The sequence below is a fragment of the Lactuca sativa genome, chromosome 9, assembly GCF_002870075.4.
Source record: "Lactuca sativa cultivar Salinas chromosome 9, Lsat_Salinas_v11, whole genome shotgun sequence".
NCBI classification, from domain to species: Eukaryota; Viridiplantae; Streptophyta; class Magnoliopsida; order Asterales; family Asteraceae; genus Lactuca; species Lactuca sativa.
In genome coordinates, this window is record NC_056631.2 from 206,731,994 (window position 1) to 206,742,271 (window position 10,278).

A 10,278-nucleotide genomic window follows, 5' to 3' on the forward strand; every position below is an offset into this window, starting at 1 on the left:
CTATCCAGGCCACGTCGTGGGCTCCATGTTATCCGTACCGGGAAAGGATTCCTCCAAATCGCGATCTTTATCTTCTAGAATTCTCATGCCACGTCGTGACCGACTTTGCCACGTCGTGGGTTTAGTAACTTTCGTGGATTTATTCATCTCTTGTCTTCCAAGTCTCCCATGCTCTACATATTGTCACTTTTAGTCCCTGTCTTCAAAATCCTTTTAATTGCCTGAAAATAACAATCTAAAGTCATAAGTACGATTATTCTAAACATATTATCAACTTATTAATAAAAATGTACTTAAATATTGCCTAAAAATAGGTATAAATATGGCAATATCAAAATACCCCACACTTAGGCTTTGCTTGCCCTCAAGCAAATTTAAACTTAACCCTTGATTACTAACATCACATAGAACAATCCGACTCCAGCTCAGCCATTATGCCAAGACCTCAATGCATGCATTTGTGTCTAAAATTTTCCTAAAGTACCCCCATACTTTAAATACTCACAATCTTCATAAACACTCGTCCACTTTGTAACGACCAAAAATTTCAACCAATTTTAAATTTTCGAAAACAACCCGATTCCATTAAAGTTATTACAAAAAGGTTTTCAATACAATTTATTTTAAGTATTCCCAGAATCTCATCACAACATAAACACGAGGAGCGGTACGATCACGCCTTCGCCTTGCCACAGTCTCCTAAAGAACCTGAAAAACATAAAACCACAACTGTAAGCCCGAAAGCTTAGTGAGATATCCCCAAAATACCAACCACATATACCATACACGCATAACATGCCATAACATATCCGATCGCAGAACAGCCATGCACTTCGGGTCTACTGTGTGACTGGTCCGCCGCATCGGCCAACAGTCCACTTGGTCCACCCTCTGAGTCTAGCCATAAACCTCGAGTCTGCAGTGTAATTGGTTCGCCCTCACCGGGCCTTCAATCCACCTGGTCCACTCTCCGAATCTATCGACATACAACGAGTCTGCAGTGCGATTGGTCCGCCCGCACCTGGCCTTCAATCCACTTGGTCCACTCTCTGAGTCTACAGTATGACTGGTCCGCCCGCACCGGGCCTTCAATCGGCCTAGTCCACTCTTCGAGCCTCGGCACATCTGGTCTGCCCTCTTGGGGCCTACAGCCTATCCGGACCGCTTGCTGGGCCTTCGGGACAACCGGTCCGCCCTGGGTATCTTGGCCTACAGCACAAAGCAGGACCCGCCTCAACCCAACTCTAGTCCAAACAACCATGTGAACATAAACATACAAATGTATAACAATTCACAGTCAACAAGCCGATCAAACAGATCACATAACATATCATCATCCTAACCAGGATACCGACCTAACCGGTCACTAGCATAGCATCACCCTACATCTCAGGATACCGATCTCAACCAAGTCTCTATCACATACCATCCTAGCTACCAGGATGCAAACATATCAAAGCAATAACATAACAACAAATACTCGGATCTCAATTCGATGAGGGCCGGCCTTGGTACCTTAGACCCTGTTGATATAGTGAGGATAGCTCACCTTGATACTGCCGACTGAACAAATAACCCAAGCTGCTCCGACCACTGATACGATCTCCACCACTGGACAACTACCAAGGCACTGTACTTAAAACAATATCCATCAATTACCAAAATGCTCATGGAACCACTGGTCAACCCTTGGTCAAAGTCAACCCCTGACTGACTCTACTCGCCGAGTCAACCCGATGACTCGCCGAGTCCCCATGCTCAGAAATTCTCCAATCCACAACTCAACTCGTCGAGTCACCCCGAGACTCGCCGAGTTCAACAACTTCTGGGTCCACTCTCACACAACTCACCGAGTCATCCCTTGACTCACCGATTCACGGCTCAACCAGAAAAGATTGGGACTCTTCGACAAGACTCGTCGAGTCCAAGAACAGACTCGTTGAGTCTAAGGCAATCTTCAACCTACTCGCCGAGTTGTTCTTCCAACTCGTCGAGTTCCAGGCGATCTTCATCCAACTCACCGAGTTGTTCTTCCAACTCGTCGAGTTCCAGCCTATCTTCAAGCAACTCGCCGAGTCCACCCATGTGACTCACTAAGTACCACCGGGTCTGAATCCATACAGAGGCTTTCCAAGCCATGCAGATGGTCCAAACCATAGATCTACCTTTCCTAAGGCCATCCATCACATAAAGTGGCAAACTTTACGTGAATCCAAGGAGATCTAGGCCTTTTCACTCTAGGGTTTGGGTTTGGGACAAGATAGCTCCATCAATCACTCACAAACAGGGACTTTCATACATTCCAACCCTTCTCCAATCCAGATCTGAGGTAGCAACCCCAGATCTAACCTCTAAACTCCAATACATCAAAAGATATGATCTCTAACACCCCCAAAATGATGAATCTAGATAATAACAGGTCAAACAATGAAATAATACCTCAAAAGGAAGCTCCAAGAGAAGATTAACCCGAATCCTTGCAAAGCCCTTGATCCAAGTCTCTTCTCCTTCAAGATTTCTTCAACAACCACTTCTCCAAGCTCCAATTCACTCAACAATGGGGTTTCCTCACGAAATTAGGGCTTCTGGAACTCAAGGGATGATAAGGAGGCTGGGGAGGAAACATAATGTTCTTTATATAGGGCTCAACCTCCGGATTTAGGGTTTTCTCCACTCAGCGCCTACTCGCCGAGTCCAATACACTGACTCGCCGAGTCGGCCACTTGACACGCGACCAAGTCGCGGCTCTACTCGCCGAGTCCACCCATGGACTCGCCGAGTTCCCCTTTCCCATTTTACTCTTTTAGCCCTTCAACTTTACTCTTGCTATTCCGGGATGTTACACACTTTTTCCGAACAATGCTCATTTTATGCAACCCTCCAAATCCATCCGCAGAAAACCTCTTTATCCTCAAGGTATTTTTAGTTGAAGAACCTAAGCATACATAATCTAGAATTACAATCTATGATACCACTATGAAGCTCTTTTGGAATTCTTCACTTCTTTGACATTTGATCTTTGATTTCTTTGAATTCACCACCTTATTTGATTTGATTTCTGGTATCTTCAACTTTTTGAATTTCTTGGAATTTTGATATTTTGATCTTCACTTTATTTGCTCCGAAATTCTTCAAACTTTTCTCGTAATTCTCTCTTTTTTTCCATGTACCTCACTTTTTTCACTCAAAACCTACATGCTTAAGCAGAGACGCTCAACCTCAACCTTTATTGGTTAATGATAATAATTTTCCTGGATAAATTTCAGGTTTAGGCTGCTAAACATATTGCATCCCTCAAACCAAGCGGGGTTATGTTTTTGTTCCATGATTTCACTAAAATAAGGGAGGCCACAAATGCACTATAACGTATATTGGCTCAACTAAACATTTGAGCTTTTATCGGATCATCCCATATAACACTAGCAACTACAGTTCAAATTATTGTTAGTAGATTCAATTATTAAAACTTTCAATTTTAAAATTTTCAATTTTTACTATCAAACTCTATCATTATCTAGCAATTTACTTTTTCTACCCCTACCCCACACTTATTTCATACAATGCCCTCATTATATGCATAAAATAAATCAAAATTAAAGAAAAGGGAGAAAAAAGAACAGACTCCCCTGGGATAGTGGCGTGAACATCTCCAAAAGTGTGGAAAACGTGCATCCTGAATATGGACTTCCAAAAATAGAAACTCGGTGTAGAACTGGATGAATATGTAAATAAACCACGAACATGACTCGAAACTTCAACTCTTCAAAGTGGGTGCTAGTAAGTAGAAATGTGGGAAAGGAAAAACTGATACACGTCTTGGCAAAAAGTACCACGTCGTGATATTAGCTGAAAACGCGAACAGAAGGCTGCTTTAATCCTTCAAGTTGCATGAAAGCCACGATGTGGCGAAAGGAGCCCACGTCGTGGAAACTGAACATCAAGAAGAGTGCCTTATTGTTTCATGCATCCTAGCAGCTTGACCAATGTCTAAATGGTTTAAGACTCTTGTATGTAAATATACTTCCCAACTGTAACCTCTCTCCTACTAACATACCCCACACTTATCTTGAATTGTGGGTTCCAACTCACGACTCTAAGCTTCCTTGACTTGACTAGACAAACACGACTCTAGACTTATCCTTATATGCTCCTGATAATTCCAATGCTAATCTGAAAAAACGGAACAACCCAAAAGAAATAAAAGAGTAACATCATAGTTCAAGAAAGTCTTACATTACAAACCAAAGTCAAATATAAAAGAAAACACTACTTAAAACAAATCAAAATAAAAAAAATCAATCATCATCTCCTTGGTCATGTGCTCCACTTGGTCCTGCCCCGTCATTCTGTTGACGCCAAAGCTCCTCCCATATTGGAAAATAAGGATATTGTGGTGGCATAGAAGGCGGCCGGGTCACACCCAAATGCGAATAAATTTCCCTCAGTAAGTTGGGTATGCTAAATGGCATGCCCCCGGAGGTTATCCAAATAAGTTCCCACCCGACTCTGAAAAGGGTCGGTGGGCACTCCCTGTACATGCTGTGAAGTAGCAGGCTCTCTCTCCATCTCTCCTCTAGCTCGCACATTTCGACGCCGCGGTCTGGCTGGTGGTTGCTGCCCTGGATGTGCTTCCTCTTGCTCCTCATCAATCGGCGGTATAACAAAATGACCCCCGACATTCACCACTGCCCGCATTAATCCCAAGACTTGAATGGTTAAATCAGTATCTGAGAATCGGGTAAGATTCCTCACAAAGTCGTGGGTCAAAATATGATACGACCTAGCAAGGCGAGTAACCAAATGTCCCCCTGTAATCGGACTCCCAGGCCTAGAATTAGCCGCTTTCTTCCCCATGAACCTCGCCAACATATACGGTAAATCATAGCAAACCCCAGGGGTAATAAGAGTCCACAGATAAAACAAATTCTGAATAGGAACTTTTTCGCCATGATGCTTGTGATTTATAGAAAAAGTGATAAGGCGATGTAGAAATCGAAAAACAGGATTCCGAATTTGTGACTCACTCGAGTCACGAGTATTATACTCATGGTTGGAAATACCCCGCCAGAACTAGACATCCATAATATCGGGATTAAAATCCCGAACACATCCAAGTAGGAATGGTATGAAAAATGGAGATTGAGTCTCCACTTCGGTATAAAGCCCCATCCGCCATGTGAATTCCCGAAGACTACACTCTCTATAATCACCACCCAAACGAAACACAAGTTCTCGGTTGTAAGTAAAATCAATGGTGCGTTCCTCGAAGCATACGGTAGAGAAAAACTCCACCGATAACTCCCGGTATATGGGTTCTTGAATTGCAAACAAATTCCTCCACCCGTGACAAGTGAAAGAAAATTGATCCCCTTCGTATGTTTTTGTCCAATAGCGTTCCAACTCAGCAACCATTCCCACACCACCGAGCCATCCCCAATCGATAATTGGGGCTATCGCAAATTCCCTATTGTACAACCATCCCAACTAATTTTCATATGTAGTCAACTATGGTCGGGGAATGTTTTGAGGAAATTGATATAAAGGATGTATACTCGCCACATCAATCGGGTTTTCCTCCTGTGGAATAGCTCTTCGTGGTCCCATTTTGCATACAAAATCAAACCAAAGCAGCAAACACCCAAAACATTAAAACAAATAAAACTGTTTGCCAGGAATCACGACATGGCCAGGCTCGCCACGTCGTGGACCGCAGTCGAAACCTGTGTATAGATCGGTTAGTTTGTATGCGATTTCAACCAAAAATAATGCTTGGGGTTTGTTCCTATGGATATTTAAGGGACATGAAACCTAGAATCAACAACTAGTTTCAACCAATTTCGTGAATCTCATTATTCACATAAACCCTAACCATGAAAATTCAAAATTGTAAGATATAACTACAATTAATGGGTAGAACACATACCAAATAGAGTTAAATGACAAGAACTTGCAAGGAATTTGGAAACAAATTAAGAAATTGGTTGTGGGGACCTTGTTCCCGTTCGTGCGGCAGTAGCAAATGGGGAATGGGGAGTGTGCGGTCAAAGGGTTTTAAAGAAATGGTCCCCCCCGTGACTTTTTAAAGGCCACGTCGTGGCAGGGTTTGCCACGTTGTGGACTTTGAAATGTTCATCTGATCCCGTGATTACATTTTTACCACGACGTGGCATATGCCTGATCGAAAAATTTTGTAAAATCACACATTTTTACAATCTACTTTGCATTTCATTTATTAATTAAAGCTCCCCACAGCTAATTCTTTACTAAGTATCAATTATTAGACGATGAGTTGATATCTTTCCTAATTAAAAACTCAAAAATTATAAGAAAAGAAAATGCAAACCAAGCTCGGGTTGCCTCCCGAGAAGCGCTTCTTTTTCTTGGAGTCTTGAGCTAGACTCCATGCCTTCTACGTTAAATCTTCTGAAGAGTCCACCACTAAGATCTTTTGTTCCTTGAATCATCTCTTGTAAGCTTGAAGTCGCCTTTTGTATGCCTTCTTTGATATCTCTTTCTTAACTTTTACCTCTTCTTCAAGCTTGCGTTTGGTGCCCTTAGTTTCTTTCTTGCACTCTATAGCATCCTCTTCTTCTTTCACTACCGGCTTTGTCACTCTTGAAGTGACATCCTCTTCATCACTTGTCATCTCCTCATCCTCTTTGCTCACCCAAGAAGGCGGACTCTTGTAAGCTATGACTTCAATCAAATATGGAACAGATGCCCTCGGTTTTGTTCTTTTGACTTGATAAACTGCATTGATCTCTTCTTCCATAAGCTTTTCCAGTTCTTCTAGTTCATTATCTTTGTTAATTGTGAACACCTCTTCTTGAACATGATCCTCTTGGAAGTTATCTTGTATTCCAAAAACTTCTTGTTCATCGCCAACCCTCAAAGTGAGCTTAGACTCGCAAATATCAACAAGAGCTCCAACAGTGTTAAGCAATGGACTACCAAGGATTATTGGAACATCGTGATCTTCCTTCATATCCAAAACTACAAATTCTATTGAAAAAACAAATTTTCCAATTTTCACCAAAATATCCTCCACGATGCCCCGGGGTTGTGTCACTGAACGATTCGCCATGTGAATCTTCATTTTTGTAGCCTTCATCTTCTGAATTTCCAATTTTTGATAAAATGAAAAAGGCATCAAATTAATGCTAGCTCCAGAATCGGATAAAGCATTAACCTTCATTTTATTACCAAACTCACATGGAAGAGTGAGGCATCCAGGATCCCCCATCTTTTCTGGTGTCTCTCCCAACACGGCTTTTGAGGTTTGTTCACTTAGAACCACCTTAGACTGCTTCTTTAATTGCCTACGAGTGTCTATCAAATCTTGCAGTAATTTCTGATTCTCGGGAGTTTTGGATAAGGACTCGACAAAGGGAGTATTAATCGGGATCCCCTTCACATGCTTGACAAACTCTATATGCTCCTTCTCCAATAGACTAAGTGCAACTCGGGGTGGAAATGGCAAAGACGGCTGATAAACCGGAACAGGTTCAAAGACTTTTTGATAAGACATGAGCCACGTCGTGGCTAGAGGACTGCCACGTCGTGACGAAGCTGTTTCAGCAACCCTTTCACTTTCGAACTTTGGCTTCTTTGGTTTTGGATCGGGCTGCTGTGGTTCTTCATCCAATGCCTCCAGGAACCCAGAGATTGCTTCTTCTTCAGTATTGATGGCCATAACATGAGATTGGGTCTTTACTTCGGGATTCTTCGGGGACAATTTTTCATGAACCAGAGTGGCTAGTTGACCAAATTGTACTTCAAGGTTATGGATGGAGTCTTGGTTATTCTTTATTAAAGTTTGTTGTTCCATAATAGCATAATCAGTGGCATCGTGTCTCTTTTCCGAAGATTCTATAAACTTCATCAAAATGGTCTCTAGATCGGGTTTCTTCTTGGCTGGTGGCTGCTCCTTTTGATAAAAGCCTCGACTTGTCTGCCTATACTTCTCTTCTTTTTGCTTCTTATACTCTTCATATGGCAGCCACTCCTTCTTCGGTTTCCTCCAGTCCTCATCAAACTTATCCCCACTAGAGTAGCACACTTGAGCTTTTCTGTTCCCAAACTCATCTACATTGCAGTCCTTGGTCAAGTGTGGACCACTACATCTCTAGCAACCCACTCTTATGGCATGTATTGACTGGTCCATTTGTGTTATCCTTCGATCCAAATTATTCAGCATGGCCATTACAACTGCTATTTCTTCAGTTTTGGCCCATCCACCGCCTTTGATTCCATCTTGCCCAGGGTTGTGGTATTCGCGAGAGTGCTTCACGAATTCTTCAATCAGCTCCTTGACCTCCCTTGGATTTTTCTTTGTCAAAGGTCCTTGAGAATCAAGGAGTTGTCTCGTCATAACGTTGACCCCATCATAAAAGATTGAAATCACTTGTTGCACATTTAGATCATGCTGAGGGCAATTTATGAGCAAGCCCTTGTACCACTCCCATGCTTCGTATAATGACTCCCCCGGCAGTTGCTCAAAGTTGGCTATTGCCTTCTTGAGTTTAACTATCTTGGATGGCAGGCAAAACTGGTCCCGGAATTGCTCACGCATTTGAGCCCAAGTGGTAATTATACCCGGTGGAAGTGCTTTTAACCACTCCTTAGCAGCTCCTTTGAAAGTGATGGGAAGCATCCTAAGCAAGACTGTGTTTCTGTTGACATTTGGAACATTGAAGTAATCCGCAATGTCATCTAAATGCTTAAAAGCACCCTCATGATCTTTTCCAAAAAATGGGATATCCTTCAGTGCAGTCAATATGTGTCCCTTCAACTCGAGTGTGGCGGTGGCAGGTATTGCGGGTTGGACTAAACTAGGACCCATATCTTCTCGGATCCGCTTCTTGTAGGCTCCCATGGACATCTCTTCAATTGCTTCCATCTCGTTCCTTGGCTCGTTATCGGGTTCGCTCGTATGTTCTTCAAATTCCGGCTCGGTATCATTTTCGGACTCGGTTTGGACGGGCGTATGATTCAAGTGCTCAAGATTGCTTTTGTGCCTCGAGGATGAACTTGACTCTCCTGTCTTCTTTCCCAACTTCCTTGAAAAAAGCTGACTTTAATTCTTGTAAGGGCGTCTTTTTCTTGTGAATTGCAGACTCGGGATCTTCAAGTGGTGGCACCAAGGGTGTGTTTGAGCCTCTGGTCATGAACTCCTGCAACTTGCTAAACTAAAAAAACGTAAAACTGAACTAAAATAAGAAAAACTAACTAACAACTAAAAATCTAGTGTTCTAGATGTCCACGTCGTGGCATGTATCTGGCCACGTCGTGGACTCTGTGACTGAAAGAAAAATTATAAGTTGCTGAAAAATTAACTTTTTGTGGTTTTTTTTACTCCACAAGAAGGATCGATTAATTTAATGCAAATAAGCTAAAAACTAAGCCGTTCCGCGGCAACGATGCCAAAAACTTGATGTGCAAAAAAGTACCCACTAATTTTAATATTTATAACCTAACTAACTTAAACTAACTATGCAGTTATAGGTAGTGTCCCTAATCAGATTACAGTATAGCTTGGGTAAGTCGGGTGTCGATCACAGGGAACGGTGTTACTAATTAATCTACTTACTATTAAATTAACCTAATTATTAACAAGCTTAAAAGGCGTTTTATCTGATTTTACAAGATCAAATGAACTTAAATCAAATTCAATAAGTAAAAACACACTCTTGTCTAGTTTGAATCCACTTCTTTCTTATGGCTAGCTAATGTTTATGGATTATTAAGTTGGTTTTAGTTGTATTAGTAATTTAGTTCTAACTTTACCAATAATTTAACTAATTCATGTCAAACCATGTATGTTCACACACAATTAAACACAGAACTAATTATGAATATAAATATGCTATGTAAGATTTGTTATATAAACGCAATTATAGTCACAATACACGTTCTCTAGCCTAGCTAAACTTATTTAGTCTAATTACTAACTAAGATTGGTCAATCCTAGCTCTAACAATTCAATGTTCACTAAATCATTAGGTAAACAAGTTCATGCAGTTAATGGTCACTAAGCTACACAGAACATGCAATAAAGCAATTAGAGAAGTAAACATAAGCATACTAGGTAATACAAATCAAACACAAGCAATTTTACCAACTAAACTTAATCCATAAAAGATGGGCTATTCATAAGTTGGAAGCTTCATCTAGCTAAACAAGAGTAGCTAGATTCAGCTGCTCATCATAGCAACTAACAAACCAACATAAATTGAAATAATAGAAAACATGTTCTTAATTAACTAAAATGTAGACCTT

At 41.4% G+C, this 10,278-nt stretch overlaps 1 non-coding gene across 1 annotated transcript; it reads left to right on the forward strand.

The window, feature by feature from the left end:
* The first annotated feature begins 8,417 nt into the window (after positions 1–8,417).
* Positions 8,418–8,524, forward strand: LOC111910937 (small nucleolar RNA R71). The gene has a single exon (XR_002856683.1). It is a non-coding gene; the product is annotated as a small nucleolar RNA R71 (small nucleolar RNA).
* The last annotated feature ends 1,754 nt before the right edge of the window (positions 8,525–10,278 follow it).